Source organism: Macrobrachium nipponense, chromosome 46, assembly GCF_015104395.2.
Source record: "Macrobrachium nipponense isolate FS-2020 chromosome 46, ASM1510439v2, whole genome shotgun sequence".
In the NCBI taxonomy this organism is placed as follows: domain Eukaryota; kingdom Metazoa; phylum Arthropoda; class Malacostraca; order Decapoda; family Palaemonidae; genus Macrobrachium; species Macrobrachium nipponense.
The window spans coordinates 40,149,335-40,164,389 of NC_061106.1; the positions used below are offsets into that span (position 1 = coordinate 40,149,335).

The 15,055-nt window shown below is 39.1% G+C and overlaps 1 pseudogene; it reads left to right on the forward strand.

The window, feature by feature from the left end:
- LOC135214703 (medium-chain acyl-CoA ligase ACSF2, mitochondrial-like) overlaps positions 1-14,759 on the forward strand; it is a 19,223-nt pseudogene extending 4,464 nt beyond the window's left edge.
- The last annotated feature ends 296 nt before the right edge of the window (positions 14,760-15,055 follow it).

Here is a 15,055-nt window from a genome sequence, read left to right on the forward strand (position 1 = left end):
TGGGATTACAATCGGCCAACTTCTGGATGCAGCGGAACGCAAGTACGGTGATAGGGAAGCCGTGGTCTCTTTGTTCATCAGGGTATTAGGAAGACATTCTCGCAAGCCAATCAAGAAGTGAGTACTTGTATCTTTCCTTCTTCCCGAGAAAGTGTTGGTTTCTAACGACTATACTCTGTTTTTTTCCATCTGTCCATATGCCTGTGGTGTTTGCGCATGGTAACACTGCGTCCCGGGCTTTAAATAATATCCTATTTCGAATATTAACGGTGTAATTCGCATACAGTGAATTCTTAAAACACTTTTCAGTTGCAAATGTACACCCAGATATCCTTTTATTTACCTAAAACTTACACATAGCGTAACTATTTAAAGCCCGGGACGCAATGTTACCATGCGAAAACACAACAGGCGGATGGACAGATAGAAAAAAAAACAGAGTATAGATCTCCCATTTAGTTCATTTTTCCTTCCATTCCTTTATTCTTGTTACCATACCTCCCCACTCGGCCGTGTCACCGTGTGACTGCTCTTGTTCTGTATCCAATCGTAAGAGAAAGAGCTTGCTTTTCTTGAATTCACAGAAAAACTTCTTTTAAAGGCGTTCCTGAACTTCTTTCTTATAGGTGTCATGCCAGGGTCAGCGGGAAGGTTAGTAAACAAATTTTAACCAGAGATTTGGATTGAGATTATGCCTGAATCAGCCGAATCCGTTTTCAAGAGTTGTATCTGATGGAAAACAACTCGCTGGTTTCAGAACACTTTGCTTAGACTAAATGATTCCCTGATTGCTCATTCAATTAATTAGAAATGATATATAACAATCTCATTTACAAATATCAAACAAATTTGTTCAAGTTACTGATGGACTACAATTTTAATATGACTGCCGTTATTATCACCGTCTTGCTCTGCCATTTTAACCTGATAGTTGTTTTCTAATCTCGAATATCCTTTTAGGCCAACAGACTAGCGGCCGGATTCCTGGCTCTGGGTCTCAAGAGAGGTGAGAGACTCGGAATCTGGGGACAGAACACCTACGAATGGTACCTGATGCAGTTCGCAGCTGCTAAGGCTGGGCTGATTCTGGTAAGTTAAAAATCCGCTTCATTACGCGAGAGTGTTTAACGGTCGAATTAACCCATGTTTACTTATGAATATTATTCTTACCTAGAGTATTACTTAAAAAGTATCAAATGTATGTTGTTCTGATCGTCATAACAAACCCAAAGACCCTGGGACCATGGAAGAAAGGAGGGAGGTCAAGAGCTCCAAATCCTACGCAACATTACCGTTTTTTCTTCACAACATTGGCTTTAAGCAGTGTTACCATGCACAGTTCTTTTAATTTAAATGGTTAGAATGCGGAAAATTGAATGGTTAGAATGCGTATTTTCCGACGTAGAATTATTTTCCGTGACGTAAAAAAACATGTCACTAGCTTAGCATAAAGTATTTTTGACGAAGAAAAATAAAGGATTTCAATAAATTCATTTATATAAATAAGCAGGATATGTTTTATAACTTTATTTTCATATTAAAACATAAAAAGGCAAAGTGAAGAATTTTATTCCTCAGTACCGTGGCCTGTGGTCGGAAAAGCCACTAAGGGTTGCCAGATGCCACCTGAAAGCCACAATAGTAGGCGAAATCAAAACGGCAACCCTGAATTCCTACGTAACACCTTCTGTTTATGAATCTCCACCGTTTCAGGTCAACGTCAACCCTGCTTACCGCTTAAATGAACTGAAGTTTTGCCTGAATATCGTGGGCGTGAAAGCCATTGTTTGCGACGAAGTTTTCAAAACGTCAGAGTAAGTTAAAGTGCTTTGCAATGGTCTGTTGGCAATCTTCTGATTGTCTTTTAGGTATCACGAGTAAAGGTAGAAAAAAGTTCCATTTTACCTCATTTCTTAATGTTTGGACTATTATTCTACAGCCCTGAGTAGCTGTTGGCTCGAAAGTCGATTTATAATTTGATTTAGTTTTTCATTACCAAATTTCATTACCAAATACTTGTCTTTTAATTCTTTTAACTGACGAAGTGTTTTTGACTATTCCGTTATCAATTTTCGAAGTGAAATCTTATGTCGTACGTGTTTTATAGCTTGTATTTAAGCGGAATCACCTTCATATTCCTGTGGGTAGAAATAAACCCATATACATTATGGAATAACTTTTTCTTATCAAATTCTAAGCGAAGAAAATTATGACAAAAAACTACTATAGTAGATTCACATCAACCGTGCATCTGATGTCGAGGCCAGTCCCTTACGACACTCCTGCCTGGCTGTTGATAAGCCAATCACAATGCTGGAAACTCTCAGTCTCTCAAGAGAGTTGACATAGATAGGATGTATGTTCACCTCTCCTGAGGGATACATCGTAAGGGACTGCCCTAGACATCAGATGCATGGTTGATGTGAATCTACTATAGTCCAAGTCATTGCCCTTTTTGATCTGAAAATTTGGCCTCAAACGACCAAAGGCCAGCGAGACATTTCTGAAAGTTTTTTTTATTCTGCAGCTACTACAAGATGCTGTATGACTTGGCCCCAGAGCTTCCTGACAGCCGCCCTTGGGAACTGATGTCCAGAGAGATTCCTCACCTGAAGCAAGTCATCATTAGGACGGAGAAGGACCTCGGGTAAGATATATGATCCTAATGTACTTAAAACAAGATATCCAACGGCTCGTACTAAACACGTCTCAAATGTAGATACATAGGATACATACCGGATTAAAATTTACCCTTGGGGTTCACTATCTGGGAAAAATTAATGTGACTTTTCTTCCTGTGACATTATTTTACCCAGATTCACAAAAATGAACGCGCCTTGGTCTAAACTTCTTAACTTACTCTCTCTTAGATTTCCCTCGTAGGTAGTACACTAGACCTATATAAATCAGCGTCATCTCTTTCCTTCCAGGGGCACTTATAAATTCGACGACGTACTGGAGGCCTGAGAAAGCACTCATATGAGGGACCTGGAAAAGCTGTCTTCTGATATCCAGTTTGACGAAGCATGCAATATTCAGTTCACTTCGGTAAGACGCTGAAAGAAAAAACCTTTCACTGAAGTACTTTTGAATTAGTTTTTAGTTTTGAGGTTGTCAGCATTCTCATCATTTCACAAATTTGTCAGTAAACTGGATTCGTGATTAAGCTGAATTAATTTTCGCTTTATTACATTATTTTCTTACTTTTATTGAGGACGTATAAGTTCCGTAGAAAAATGCTTACACTAGCAGCGAATTTCTTTAAATGTCTAAATTTTGTCGTCGGTAATACATACATACATACACACACATATATACATCTATACATATAGATAGATATGGATATAATATATATATATATTATATATATATATATATATATATATATATATATATATATATATATACATACATATGCGTAGTTAACCACGGGAAAGGTGAGAATTACAGACCACGTACCTCCTCTTACTTCTACCTAATGAATACCATATTCTTTGGAAGCTTGAATTTCAAGTCAGTGTCCCTCGTTTGGTGGGCTTGTTCCATATGAATAGATTTCCCCTTAATAATAATAATAATAATAAAAATAATAATAATAATAATAATAATAATAATAATAATAATAATAATAATAATAATAACTCAAGAAAAGAGCAACAGAATCAACCATCTGATGTTCATGGACGACATCAAGCTGTATGGTAAGAGCATCAAGGAAATAGATACCCTAATCCAGACTGTAAGGATTGTATCTGGGGACATCAGGATGGAGTTTGGAATAGAAAAATGCGCCTTAGTCAACATACAAAAAGGCAAAGAAACGAGAACTGAAGGGATAAAGCACCAGATGGGAGAGCAACATCAAACACATAGATGAGACAGGATACAAATACCTGGGAATAATGGAAGGAGGGGATATAAAAGACCAAGAGATGAAGGACACGATCAGGAAAGAATATATGCAGAGACTCAAGGCGATACTCAAGTCAAAACTCAACGGCGGAAATATGATAAAAGCCATAAACACATGTGCAGTGCCAGTAATCAGATACAGCGCAGAATAGTGGAATGGACGAAGGCAGAACTCCGCAGCATAGATCAGAAAACCAGGAAACATATGACAATACACAAAGCACTACACCCAAGAGCAAATACGGACAGACTATACATAACACGAAAGGAAGGAGGGAGAGGACTACTAAGTATAGAGGACTGCGTAAACATCGAGAACAGAGCACTGGGGCAATATCTGAAAACCAGTGAAGACGAGTGGCTAAAGAGTGCATGGGAAGAAGGACTGATAAAAGTAGACGAAGACCCAGAAATATACAGAGACAGGAGAAAGACAGACAGAACAGAGGACTGGCACAACAAACCAATGCACGGACAATACTGAGACAGACTAAAGAACTAGCCAGCGATGACAATTGGCAATGGCTACAGAGGGGAGAGCTAAAGAAGGAAACTGAAGGAATGATAACAGCGGCACAAGATCAGGCCCTAAGAACCAGGTATGTTCAAAGAACGATAGACGGAAATAACATCTCTCCCATATGTAGGAAGTGCAATACGAAAAATGAAACCATAAACCACATAGCAAGCGAATGCCCGGCACTTGCACAGAACCAGTACAAAAAGAGGCATGATTCAGTAGCAAAAGCCCTCCACTGGAGCCTGTGCAAGAAACATCAGCTACTTTGCAGTAATAAGTGGTACGAGCACCAACCTGAAGGAGTGATAGAAAACGATCAGGCAAAGATCCTCTGGGACTATGGTATCAGAACGGATAGGGTGATACGTGCAAACAGACCAGACGTGACGTTGATTGACAAAGTCAAGAAGAAAGTATCACTCATTGATGTCGCAATACCATGGGACACCAGAGTTGAAGAGAAAGAGAGGGAAAAAATGGATAAGTATCAAGATCTGAAAATAGAAATAAGAAGGATATGGGTACCATAATCATAGGAACACTAGGCACGATCCCAAGATCCCTGAAAAGGAATCTAGAAAAACTAGAGGCTGAAGTAGCTCCAGGACTCATGCAGAAGAGTGTGATCCTAGAAACGTCACACATAGTAAGAAAAGTGATGGACTCCTAAGGAGGCAGGATGCAACCCGGAACCCCACACTATCAATACCACCCAGTCGAATTGGAGGACTGTGATAGAGCAAAAAAAAAAAAAAATAAAAAAAATAAAAATAATAATAATAATAATAATAATAATAATAATGGAAGGAGGGGATATAAAACACCAAGAGATGAAGGACACGATCAGGAAAGAATATATGCAGAGACTCAAGGCGATACTCAAGTCAAAACTCAACGGCGGAAATATGATAAAAGCCATAAACACATGGGCAGTGCCAGTAATCAGATACAGCGCAGGAATAGTGGAATGGACGAAGGTAGAACTCCGTAGCATAGATCAGAAAACCAGGAAACATATGACAATACACAAACCAGTACACCCAAGAGCAAATACGGACAGACTATACATAACACGAAAGGAAGGAGGGAGAGGACTACTAAGTATAGAGGACTGCGTCAACATCGAAAACAGAGCACTGGGGCAATATCTGAAAACTAGTGAAGACGAGTGGCTAAAGAGTGCATGGGAAGAAGGACTAATAAAAGTAGACGAAGACCCAAAAATATACAGAGACAGGAGAATGACAGACAGAACAGAGGACTGGCACAACAAACCAATGCACGGACAATACATGAGACTGACTAAAGAACTAGCCAGCGATGACACATGGCAATGGCTACAGAGGGGAGAGCTAAAGAAGGAAACTGAAGGAATGATAACAGCGGCACGAGATCAGGCCCTAAGAACCAGATATATTCAAAGAACGATAGACGGAAATAACATCTCTCCCATATGTAGGAAGTGCAATACGAAAAATGAAACCATAAACCACATAGCAAGCGAATGCCCGGCACTTGCACAGAACCAGTACAAAAAGAGGCATGATTCAGTGGCAAAAGCCCTCCACTGGAGCCTGTGCAAGAAACATCAGCTACCTTGCAGTAATAAGTGGTACGAGCACCAACCAGAGGGAGTGATAGAAAACGATCAGGCAAAGATCCTCTGGGACTACGGTATCAGAACGGATAGGGTGATACGTGCAAATAGACCAGACGTGACGTTGATTGACAAAGTCAAGAAGAAAGTATCACTCATTGATGTCGCAATACCATGGGTCACCAGAGTTGAAGAGAAAGAGAGGGAAAAAATGGAATAAGAAGAATATGGGATATGCCAGTGGAAATCGTACCCATAATCATAGGAGCACTAGGCACGATCCCAAGATCCTTGAAAAGGAATCTAGAAAAACTAGAGGCTGAAGTAGCTCCAGGACTCATGCAGAAGAGTGTGATCCTAGAAACGGCGCACATAGTAAGAAAAGTGATGGACTCCTAAGGAGGCAGGATGCAACCGGAACCCCACACTATAAATACCACCCAGTCGAATTGGAGGACTGTGATAGAACAAAAAAAAAAAAAAAAAAAATAAAAATAATTATTATTATTATAATAATAATAATAATAATAATAATAATAATAATAATAATAATAATAATACAAGAGAGGAGACTAAACAACACAATAGAAGATGTAAAACAGAGGCTAAAGGCCAAAGCACTTAAGATCCAACGGTACATGAACAGGAATAAGGGATACCAACAGAACAAACTATTCTGAACCAACCAGAAAAGACTATACAGCCAACTAAGAGGGGAAGACAACCACCCAGAAATTCCTGAAGCCGAACCAAGTAAGAGACTCTGGGAAAACATATGGAGCAATCCGGTATCACACAACAAACATGCAACATGGCTCCAGGAAGTCAAGGTAGAAGAAACAGGGAGAATAAAACAAAGATTCACAGACATCACGACAGACACAGTCAGACACCAACTAAAGAAAATGCCAAACTGGAAAGTTCCAGGTCCTGATGAAGTCCATGGATACTGGCTCAAAAACTTCAAGGCCCTACACCCACGAATAGCAGAACAACTCCAGCATTGTATCTCAAATCACCATGCACCCAGATGGATGACCACAGGAAGAACATCCTTAGTACAAAAAGACAAGAGTAATGGAAATATAGCCAGTAACTACAGGCCTATCACCTGCCTACCAATAATGTGGAAGTTACTAACAGGTATCATCAGTGAAAGGCTATACAATTACTAGAGGAGACAAACACCATCCCCCACCAACAGAAAGGCTGCAGAAGGCAGTGTAGGGGTACAAAAGACCAGCTCCTGATAGACAAAATGGTAATGAAGAACAGTAGGAGAAGGAAAACCAACCTAAGCATGGCATGGATAGACTATAAGAAAGCCTTCGACATGATACCACACACATGGCTAATAGAATGCCTGAAAATATATGGGGCAGAGGAAAACACCATCAGCTTCCTCAAAAATACAATGCGCAACTGGAATACAATACTTACAAGCTCTGGAATAAGACTAGCAGAGGTTAATATCAGGAGAGGGATCTTCCAGGGCGACTCACTGTCCCCACTATACTCTTCGTAGTAGCCATGATTCCCATGACAAAAGTTCTACAGAAGATGGATGCTGGGTACCAACTCAAGAAAAGAGGCAACAGAATCAACCATCTGATGTTCATGGACGACATCAAGCTGTATGGTAAGAGCATCAAGGAAATAGATACCCTAATCCAGACTGCAAGGATTGTATCTGGGGACATCAGGATGGAGTTTGGAATAGAAAAATGCGCCTTAGTCAACATACAAAAGGCAAAGTAACGAGAACTGAAGGGATAAAGCTACCAGATGGGAGCAACATCAAACACATAGATGAGACAGGATACAAATACCTGGGAATAATGGAAGGAGGGGATATAAAACACCAAGAGATGAAGGACACGATCAGGAAAGAATATATGCAGAGACTCAAGGCGATACTCAAGTCAAAACTCAACGGCGGAAATATGATAAAAGCCATAAACACATGGGCAGTGCCAGTAATCAGATACAGTGCAGGAATAGTGGAATGGACGAAGGCAGAGCTCCGCAGCATAGATCAGAAAACCAGGAAACATATGACAATACACAAAGCACTACACCCAAGAGCAAATACGGACAGACTATACATAACATAGAGGACTGCGTCAACATCGAGAACAGAGCACTAGGGCAATATCTGAAAACCAGTGAAGACGAGTAGCTAAAGAGTGCATGGGAAGAAGGACTAATAAAAGTAGACGAAGACCCAGAAATATACAGAGACAGGAAAATGACAGACAGAACAGAGGACTGGCACAACAAACCAATGCACGGACAATACATGAGACAGACTAAAGAACTAGCCAGCGATGGCACATGGCAATGGCTACAGAGGGGAGAGCTAAAGAAGGAAACTGAAGGAATGATAACAGCGGCACAAGATCAGGCCCTAAGAACCAGATATATTCAAAGAACGATAGACGGAAATAACATCTCTCCCATATGTAGGAAGTGCAATACGAAAGATGAAATCATAAACCACATAGCAAGCGAATGCCCGGCACTTGCACAGAACCAGTACAAAAAGAGGCATGATTCAGTGGCAAAAGCCCTCCACTGGAGCCTGTGCAAGAAACATCAGCTACTTTGCAGTAATAAGTGGTACGAGCACCAACCTGAGGGAGTGATAGAAAACGATCAGGCAAAGATCCTCTGGGACTATGATATCAGAACAGATAGGGTGATACGTGCAAATAGACCAGACGTGACGTTGATTGACAAAGTCAAGAAGAAAGTATCACTCATTGATGTCGCAATACCATGGGACACCAGAGTTGAAGAGAAAGAGAGGGAAAAAATGGATAAGTATCAAGATCTGAAAATAGAAATAAGAAGGATATGGGATATGCCAGTGGAAATCGTACCCATAATCATAGGAGCACTAGGCACGATCCCAAGATCCCTGAAAAGGAATCTAGAAAAACTAGAGGCTGAAGTAGCTCCAGGACTCATGCAGAAGAGTGTGATCCTAGAAACGGCGCACATAGTAAGAAAAGTGATGGACTCCTAAGGAGGCAGGATGCAACCCGGAACCCCACACTATAAATACCAACCAGTCGAATTGGAGGACTGTGATAGAGCAAAAAAAAAAAAAAAAAAAAAAAAAAAAAATTAATAATAATAATAATAAAGTGTATGTTTGTGAAAAAAGCAAAATTTACGCATTAACTCACCTTTCTCTTTTTATTTACTTATTTTCGCAGGGAACAACCGGCAAACCAAAGGCTGCAACGCTTTCTCATCATATGTTGGTGAACAGTGCATAGTGCAATACGCAGTAGCGAACAGATGCGGGTATGGAAAGAAGACAAGGAGTAGTTAAAATCTCTCTCTCTCTCTCTCTCTCTCTCTCTCTCTCTCTCTCTCTCTCTCTCTCCTAGCATTTCTTTTAAAGTTTTCCCTATGACTAACAAATAAACCGGGTACAGAGAATCTGATTGAAGGCAAAACAAAAATAGACTCAAGAGATATTCGATGAGTACACCGATTCAATTTTTGTCAAACTTGTAGGATATCTCTTTAGGTTTTACCTGACGTTTATCTGTTATTAGCAAAAGCGCCTGTTACTGATCTCTCATTCAGTGACATCATATCCTCCCCAGGAACATAGGATATGCCTGCAGGTGCCCTTGTACCACTGCTACGGTTGTGTCCAAGGGACTCTGGGTGCTGCCCACTTCGGAGCAACTTTAGTCCTCCCGAGCTTGGGTTTCGATTCGGACGCAAGCTTGCAGGCTATTCAGGATGAAAGGTTCGTTAGTCTTTTAGATGTTTCTGATAACTAAGAAAATAACATGTATTCTTATGATTTCTTAAGATTTATATTACCCCCTGAATGCTAATGAGAGATATAGGTCTAGTTTCGGGATAGCTGGTTTCATAGATGGTGCAGAATTGATAAGTTTTACGCTATGTGTAATGCTGTGGGGCCTTTTTTAATTTTTCATTATTCGTAACAAGAAAAAACATTGTATCCTTATGATTTCTTAAGAGTTATATTACCCCCTGAATGCTAATGAGAGAGATATAGGTCTAGTTTTTGGGATAGCTGGATTGATGGATGGTGCAGAATCGGTGAACAGGCACCGAGTTTTTCACCTAATATGTGTAGCGGGGCCTTTTTAATTTCTTATTTGAAATCTGTCTTTATGTCTTCTCTTTGGAATTCGGTAGAATCATGACCATCACTAGCAACAGCGTAAAGCATCGAGTTTGTTAACCTCAGCCACAGTGTAAAACATCGAATTTATTAGCCTTTGTATTCAGTTTAGCTTCCTTGGAAAACCAGAAAATATCACAAATAATATCTGAGTTTTTATTGCGAAAGGTATATGCATTGGATTAAGGTTATTTCCTTCTATGAAATGAAGCAGAATGCATTTCTGAAAATAAAATGATATATAAATCTTTCACTTCTCCTCAGGAATGGAAACGGTACTATAACCCATTTTCCGTAAAAAAAAGGGGAAAAAAATACAAGGACAAACGAACATCGATCGACGCACTAGAATTCGTTATGAACAACAAAGAACTGCTCAGAAACAAGCGATTAGAACGATTAAGTACTGTCTTTGCAGAGTCACGTCCTGTGGAACGCCAACAATGTTCGTCGACGTCCTGAATTCTCAGCGGAATAAACCGAGAGTTCTGGGGCATTTGTTTACGGGCACCATGGCAGGAGCACCTTGCCCCCAGGAATTGGTGGAAGCGCTCATGAGTGAACTGAATATGAAGGAGTTCATGGTAACCACATTATTATTATTGGTAAAAGTATAATAGTATCAATACTAGTGATAATTTAAGATAATTAAATGAAAATAACCGTACTATTACATTTTTTTAAAGTTTACAGTTCTTCTCTGTATAAAACTGTTTAATAAACCAGCTCCATATTCCCACACAGTTTTCGTGTGTGTGTTTTTTTTTTTTTCGTTATAAGCTTGCTACTTGTAGGTGCCTCTTAGACACTTCTAGTAGCAAATGAAAAGTCTGAAAATCGTATCTGGGCTACTGAAAGCAATGCACTATGACTAAGTAACAATTGTACAATTGGAAATTAACTTGTTGACTATTTAGCTTCCTTGTTCAAAGTGTTTCAAATGCCAAAAAATGCCTTAGCAAGTTTAGTTATTACTACTTAATAGCTTCTAGTAGCATAAGTTGTGAAGTCTAATTTTTTCACTAGTCTAGCGTTAAAGTACATGAAATTTGGAAAATTTTGATATAAGAATTTTTTCTGAGAGACAAATAATAAACTAGCTATGGCATTACCAATTTTTGAAAACTTTGAACGCGGTTTTCTCCCATTTTAAAAATGTGGCGAATGAAAGTTCTTGCACTGCTAGCCTTTCTCAGATGAAAATGTTGTCACAGGTGATGTAATGATTGACGGCGACCTTTCAGTGTTTGCCAACAGATGGCGCGAGCGTTCGCTCATCCACCATCGGGTACCCTTCCGACCATACTGAGGTAGTAATTCAGCTCTTTGACATAGTCCATTAGACTGACCGCCTTCCTGAAAGTCATTTTATGATTGTGCTTATAATTAGTGAGTTTTATGTGAAACTCTATTCAATATATCGCGTATGGAGCTATCAAAGACTATTATAGTCTGGCTACAAAAGGTTTAGACTCGAAGTAGTTCAAACTATTCAAGAAGAAGGGTAATATTTTTTTGTTTTGAGTGGTGTGCCATTTCCTCGTGTATGGATGATTCTTTAACCAAGATTCACAGTAATAATTGGTTTGCCTGTCACCTCTCTCCATTCGTTATAAGATAAGACCTCATCCCTGGACCTTGCACATTTTTCATATTTCTCAGTGCATATTCAACTAGTCTTACACATTACCTTTTGGAGTTAGCCAAACGATTTTTTTTAGATGAAAATTTTTGTCATATATATGTTTGTTTAATCTCTTTTTCTAGGCAAAAGTGATTGACGAAAATAGCAGAATAACCAAGGCTGGAGAGGTCGGTGAACTCTGCACTCTGGGTTACTGCAATTTCCTGGGATATTGGGATGACCCCGAAAAAACGAAGGAGATAATGTCAGAAGACAAGATGGCTAAAAACTGGGTGAGTTTATATATATGTTGTTAAATCTCTATCTCTGAATTGGAAATCGAGATCCTGCCTCAAAAATAGCTGAAAGATTGTTCTGACAGTGTATTTCAGGTTACGCTATTGAACCAGAACGATTACAACTACAGATAGTGGTGATTATAGTATATAAGCGACCACCTATCTCACTCTCCAGGTAAAGCAACTCCAGATTATCTTATTTCCAGTAAACGCTACCAGCTGCGTCCAATGATCAATAAAATGAAGGCCCAACTTGGAAAGAGATACTGCAAAAAAAAAGAAAAAAAAAGACGTGCATTTCTGCAGTGTATGATTAATCTCAAATGGAAACTGGCGCTTCCAAAACTGTAATGAGATTATCTGGTATCAGAGTTCATTTTTCTTCTTCCACGTTAAATGTGGATGTAATCATGTCAGCCTAGGTCTAAGATATCAGCAACCACTTAGTCCATCATATGTGTCTTAGTTTGTAGTTCCCTTAGCAGTGCTTACTCTACATTTAGATCGCGGCTGCCTTTAAATATAACGGGAATATCTTTCTGTTTTCTGTAGAGATTTAGCTGTGATCCAACCCGATGGTTGTGCAAAGATAATCGGCAGAATAAAAGACATGATCATTCGAGGAGGAGAAAATCTCTTTCCGGCCGAGATTGAAAATGTCCTCATGCAGCATCCAGAAGTGCTGGAAGCTCAGGTAAGCGGAACTTGATTTATAACTGGGTGTGGCAAGATTTAAATTATGCTTTAGTTTTATGTAAAAGAAGACTATTGTGCCGGCTTTATCTGTCCGTCCTCAGATCTTCAAAAACTACTGAGATTAGAGGGGTGCAAATTGGTAAGTTGATCACCCTCCCTCCAATCATCAAACATACCAAATTGCAGCCCTCTAGAATCATTAGTTTTTATTTCATTCAAGGTTAAAGTTAGCCATAATCGTGCGTCTGGCAACGCTGGAGGACAGGGGCATATTCTACTTGTATGGAAGTGTTTAAACCTTTTACCTTACGTAAAAAAAAGGTCCAATGAAATTTGAAATATACTTTAAAACCAAAATGTTTCTATAAAAGATGCTGTAGTTAGTTCAGTTTACTAAGGATAAAAAAAAAGAAAGAAAACAAAAACATCAAGTCCCATGAACCTGACTGTAACATTTATCAGTCTAGCCCTCTATCAGCCTTTCTTAGGTGGTTGGAGTTCCTGATCCCAGGATGGGAGAAGAAGTAGCAGCCTGGATTCGAAGAGCTGACAATTCTTCTCTGAAGGAAGAGGCCCTTAGAGCCTGGTGCAAAGGGAAGGTGCGCACACTGTTGGTCTAATCTTTTTGCTGTATCGTATCACTTATGACATGCCAACCCTCATGATTTCCGTGGCTGAGATTTAAAGTAAACTTTATTGTATATAATATGATTTTTTTCCCTTTTATTTAGGCCTTTTTACTATGATTACATATACAATATATGAAATTTATGTACAGAATCAATAAAATTAGTTATGTATTTTTTTAAAGCTCAACATACTTTAATTTACTGTGTATATACATACATATACCCATACTATATATGAATTCAGGTAACACGAGGGTATGAAATTTAGTTGTGTACGATCCCTCTGGATTGCTTAGTACGACAAAAAACCCGAGCAGTTATGAGCCTAAATATTAGAGAACAGAATCTGAAGTTTACTGTGTCTCTCCCCCCAGATCGCTCACTTCAAGGTACCAAGATACATTCTCTTCAAGGACGAACCTCCGAGAACAGTGACGGGAAAAATACAGAAGTTTGTGATGAGAGATATTACAATAAAAGAGCTGAAGTTGAGCTCCTAATTGGCTTAGTGACATGAAGAAAGCTTTATGGTTACGAGTCTTTAATCTAAAGCTCTGCTGGGTGCCTTTCACTGAAGGTGGAATGTCCATTGTCCCTTGTGCAAGACAGTGAGCGAAACAGCAGTTAACATGCGCAAGACTCGATTAACGAAGCAGTAATTTAACGCACTTAGTAACCTAATGGCGCCAACATTAAGTAACAAAAAATGAGTGTTGTCTGAGTTACTGCGAATTGGTGTAGGCACCTACTCGACATCGAATGAATTCAGAACTGACGGAATATTCTTCAGCTTTTAGTTAACCTATAAAGTACAACACTTTTGGAATAACCTTCTCCTGTCTTATTTACATGTCAAGCAAGTCTTAATTTCAATAATGGACGTTCTGTATACTTCTTTCTTGTAATAATTTTCCTGGCTTACTTCGTCATCGTTGGCTTTCGTAATTTTTCACGAATAACTAGAACCCATCCTAGTCCTAACCACAATCGCACTGAACCTAACGGTACCTGATATCGCCGGCACTACAATAAACGCTTTTATGATGATAATCTGCCAGCCTCCTATTTTACAATCTTATATGCTATGCGCTCATATGTACTTTCATCCATATTCTTGCAGTAAATGCTAATGAATCTGCAATGGTTATTTTCAAATTAAAGAAATTGCAAATAAGTCTTTCCACATATTCCGATTTTTTATTTCCGACCTATGCACTGAACTATTATTGCACGTAATTATTTTCTTTACTCTTCGAAAACCTTTTTTTTTTCATTGATCTAGCAGTAAACACGTGATACTTGCCGGAAGTATTGGAATTAATCTTAGATGAGAATTGAAAATTGTATTTGTACCGCGTAAGGTGCTCAGTAAATGTTAACCCTTTAAGGAATTCCTGGGCTCCAACCCACCAACAGAGCCGTAGATATAAAAAAAAATATGATGTGTTTACATAACGCCTGTACCCTGCACGAGGGCATAGCTGTTGCTAATGTAAGTTATGTTTTTGTCTAAACTAGTACTACTCCTTCTTCTTAGTTGAGGATTATTGTGACAGATTTACCGAGATGTTATCTATAAAATGGATGAAGTGCATCGTCTC